General features: G+C 35.1%; 1 protein-coding gene and 1 long non-coding RNA gene across 3 annotated transcripts in view; one reads left to right on the top strand and one right to left on the bottom strand.

The window, feature by feature from the left end:
* The window catches only part of LOC142236465 (uncharacterized), an 83,065-nt gene extending 82,794 nt beyond the window's left edge, over window positions 1-271 (bottom strand). Inside the window, exon 1 of one of the 2 annotated variants that reach the window (XM_075307688.1) lies at window positions 92-271. The gene's annotated coding sequence lies outside the window, so the exon portion shown is untranslated. The remainder of the gene's footprint in view (window positions 1-91) is intronic. The other variant, XM_075307689.1, reaches the window with a different exon arrangement.
* A 3,718-nt stretch (window positions 272-3,989) lies between these two features.
* Window positions 3,990-4,494, top strand: LOC142236170 (uncharacterized). Its single transcript, XR_012721923.1, has 2 exons — window positions 3,990-4,223; window positions 4,281-4,494. It is a non-coding gene; the product is annotated as an uncharacterized LOC142236170 (long non-coding RNA).
* Window positions 4,495-4,732: the final 238 nt, after the last annotated feature.

Below are 4,732 nucleotides of genomic sequence, written 5' to 3'. Positions count from 1 at the left end.
TGTATGTATGTATTTAATATATGTATACGTAGAAAAATGTTTGTTTAATATTCTGAAACTAAGCTGAATTGTACATCTTTGCAAAACTTACCAATATAGATTAGGTATTTTAAATATATGTACATAAATAATTGGGAAGGAATAAATCCAAAAATCCTATTTTCCCTTTTTTGATCAACAAAATAATGCTAGTCGCAATGAGAGAAAAACCACAATAATAGTAGTGTTGGGAGTGTAAAGGGCACCTTATACGGTCGGATAAACACTGCGACACAACACGTTGCGGCGACAAATCCGATAGTATAAGGTCGTGTTCGGCTGTCGCGGGGACGTGTTGGCATAAAATCAAAACAACTTTGATTTTTGCAGGTTGGGTGGTACAAATCATTGAGTGTAAGGGGATGTTCGACAAACATTATCAAAGACAAATTTATTTTTACATTAAAAACAGGCATTTCTGCAATGAAATTAATGATGGATCGCCAATTCTGGTTGAAAATTAAAGAAATATATAAATCTAAACCAGTATTGTGGCAAAAACGTGGAAAAATTCCACTTACAATCAATGGGAAACCGGGCGACAAGTAATTTGTAATATATTAAATGTGGATTACTTCAGGAATCATTGTTTTGACACATATACCAGGATTTTTTTATTATTTTCTTACATTTTTCAGAAAAAAATGGTTTCACCCATAAATCTTCGTACGATTTCATTGTTTGTTTATGCTTCTTCTTATTTTTTCATGTTGTCATCACATTTGTTCGTGCAGTGTAAGGGCAAAACTTGAACGAACACACAACAAATAGACGAACCTCTGTCGGAGTGTTTATCCGACCGTCTAAGGTCCGCTTAATGCGCTTTACAGACTATCAGTTATTCCGGACGGAATGTCGGTGTTTGTAAAGAATCTTACAGTGTGTCGGATCGATACGACTTGTCGGCGATGACTAAATAATCGGTAAATGTGTTATCGATCCCATAAACATGCAGCAGTATCGATTATGCCTTCGGACTTAACTTATAATGTGCACAATATATGGGATATGTTCGACACGGGCACTGTCGTCCGGAATAACTGATAGTCTGTAAAGCGCATAACGAGTATTTGATTAAAACATAGACTATAGACTTTAGATAGATGAGCCATGAGTGTCAAACTATTTGTGACAGTTCCGAAGATTAAGAATAAACGAGAAAAATAAGAGCACGCTTACAATCTCTTTCGTTTTCCTTTTTGTAGTTTGCCAATTTTACACAAAATTAGAACGTTTATGATGCAACAGAGGATTTATAAATAAATTAATATATTAAAAGTTCATATTTGAACAAAAAATTGTGACCAAAATCGCGAAAATACGAAATTTAATTTTGAGCAGCATTGCTCTTTACGAACAACACAAAAGCAAATGCGCGAAAATTAATGTTTGGGACTGACTCTTTACGAAAAAATCAAAACGAAATGTCAGAAAATTAATTTTTGGAACTGACACATTGTTTTTAAAGAGAATAGTGGATCATCTATCTAAAGTCTATAGTCTATGGATTAAAAGTACTCGTTATTGACTAATTTTTTGAGTATTCGTTATGCGACGTGCAGACTATAAGTTTATCCGGACGACAGTGGTCGTATCGAACATATCCCATATATTGGCCACACTATAAGTTAAGTCCGAAGGCATATACTGCTGAATGTTTATGGGATCGATAACACAATTACCGATTATTTAAGCGGACCTTAGACGGTCGGATAAACACTCCGACAGAAGCTCGTCTATTTATTGTGTGTTCGTTCAAGTTTTGCCCTTACACTGCACGAACAAATGTGATGACAACATGAAAAAACAAGGCATATTAAAGAGGTAAAGTCATGCAATCAGGTGACTAATATCGACATTCATCTTGTCAAAGGCTTTGTTTACGTTTAGTATTCAACAATGTTGATGTTTTATATATGCATTCAACAATACAACAACACTACACATACACATACACAAACACAACAAGACTACACATACAAACAAAACTTGAGTGATCTGCCATTTTAGTTTGACATTATTAATATCATGGGGGGGTACACACGCTTGCTCGTGACTTAACTTTAATTAATATGCCTTGATGAAAAAATAAGAAGAAGCATAAACAAACAATGAAACTGTACGAAGATTTATGGGTGAAACCATTTTTTACTGAAAAAATGTAAGAAATTAATAAAAAAAAAATCCTGGTATATGTGTCAAAACAATGATTCCTGAAGTAATCCACATTTAATATATTACAAATTACTTGATGAATTTCAAAATACTTGTCGCCTGGTTTCCCATTGATTGTAAGTGGAATTTTTCCACGTTTTTGCCACAATACTGGTTTAGATTTATATATTTCTTTAATTTTCAACCAGAATTGGCGATCCATCATTAATTTCATTACAGAAATGCCTGTTTTTAATGTAAAAACAAATTTGTCTTTGATAATGTTTGTCGAACATCCCCTTACACTCAATGATTTGTACCACCCAACCAGCAAAACTCAAAGTTGTTTTGATTTTATGCCAACACGTCCCCGCGACAGCCGAACACGACCTTATACTATCGGATTTGTCGCCGCAACGTGTTGTGTCGCAGTGATTATCCGACCGTATAAGGTGCCCTTTAGTCATCAACGAATTGTCGTAGACACACTGTAAAAAACTTATATTCTGTGGCCAATATATGGCCAATATATGGGATACGTTCGACACGACCTCTGTCGTCCGGATAAACTTATCTTCACGGCGCATTTGTAATGCGCTGTACAGACTATCAGTTATTCTGGACGGAATGTCGGTGTTTGTAAAGAACCTTACAGTGTGTCGGATCGATACGACTTGTCGGCGATGACTAAATAATCGGTAAATGTGTTATCGATCCCATAAACATGTAGCAGTATCGATTATGCCTTCGGACTTAACTTCCCTGTCAGCATTTCAATGTTCCATTTCATCCTCATCGCTACCACAGACTCGTAAGTGACACTGCAACAATCGCCAACTGTGATAGTATTTTGCCATCACTATTCGCATGAAGGTGTTTTGCCATCACTATTGTTACAAGAGCCATTTTATATTTTGTGAAACACCAAGCGCAACTAGTTTCTTATAATTTATTTAAATAAAAACGATAATGAAGTGCTGAAAACATAGTTATTTCGCTTAAAATTGTGAAAGGTATATTGGTAAACAATTTTTGACTTTCCAAATGGAATAAAGTGATAGTTTTTCAAATATTTTTCCAGACACGCAGCCTCCATTGGGATAAAAGCACTGACTGATAGACGCTACAACATGTAACTTGTAACTCAACATCAATCTTTTATTAATACATAAGAATATGTTAAATGTGATGTGATAGTCGTATAAATGTTATATTTATGAGAATTTATAAATATTTAATAAAATTAATAAACATCTAAACAACCGTGTTTTACTTGACCACAATGATTCTTTTACAACTATCTTAAAATGCACTTTATCTGATTGTTTGAAGGGGCTCTTATTGGCGTCCTTCTAAATGTATCCAGAAGGGCACCTAATAATTGCTCTCATGCGATACTTTTTTGTAGTAACTTGGCGTGGTACAACTTCTCAATAGTGACGGCGCTTTTCCGATGAGTTTTGGATATCGTATACGACTGGGGATTCTCAGAAGCGCCCCCAAATTCAAAAAATGTTGGCAGGGTTATAATGTGCACAATATATGGGACATGTTCGACACGAGCACTGTCGCCCGGAATAACTGATAGTCTGTAACGCGCATAAGAATCTTATGCGCTTTACAGAATATCAGTTATTCCGGACGAAATGTCGGTTTTTGTAAGAATCTTACAGTGTGTCGGGATGTGTTATCGATCCCATAAAAATGCAGCGGTATCGATTATGCCTTCGGACTTAACTTATAATATGCACAATATATGGTATATGTTCGACACGAGCGCTATCGTCCGGACCCTGCCAGCATTTCAAAGTTCCATTTCAACCTCATCGTTACCACAGACTCGTAAATGTCACTTCAACCATCATGAAAAGGTACATCAAAAAGTACATGCAAGTAATTTGCCATCCCTACTGTTAAAAAAGCCATTTTTTTGTGAAACGCCAAGCGCAACCAGCTTGTTATATTTTAATTAAATAAAAAACGAAAATAAAGTTCTGAAAACATAGATTATACGCTTAAAATTGTGAAAGGTATATTGGTGAACAATTTGGTGATTTTCCAAATGGAATAAAGTGATTGTTTTTCAGATATTTTACAGACACGCTGCCTCCATGGAATAAAAACACTGGTTGATAGACGCAGCAACATGTAACTCGCTACTTGTAACTCAACATCATCATTAATGCCAAAAATTATGTTAAATGTAATGTGATAGTGGTATAAATGTTATATTTTTAAGAATTTGTAAATGTTTAATCAAATTAATAAATATCTAAACAAACGTGTTTTACTCGACCACAATGATTCTTTTACAACTATCTTAAAATGCACTTTTTCTGATTGTTTGGAGGGTCCCTTATTGGCGTCGTTCTAAATTGATCTATAAAGGCACCTAATAATTGCACTCATGCGAAACATTTTTATAGTAACTTGGCGTGGTACAACTTCTCAATAGTGACGGCGCTTTTCCGACGAGTTTTTGATGTCGTATATGATTGTTTTCGACGTAGTGGGGATTCTCAAAAGAGTCCCCAAATTC

This window comes from Haematobia irritans, chromosome 4, assembly GCF_050003625.1.
Source record: "Haematobia irritans isolate KBUSLIRL chromosome 4, ASM5000362v1, whole genome shotgun sequence".
Taxonomy (NCBI): Eukaryota; Metazoa; Arthropoda; class Insecta; order Diptera; family Muscidae; genus Haematobia; species Haematobia irritans.
Note: the sequence above shows the minus strand (reverse complement) of the source record. Positions and strands in the feature narration are given on the sequence as shown.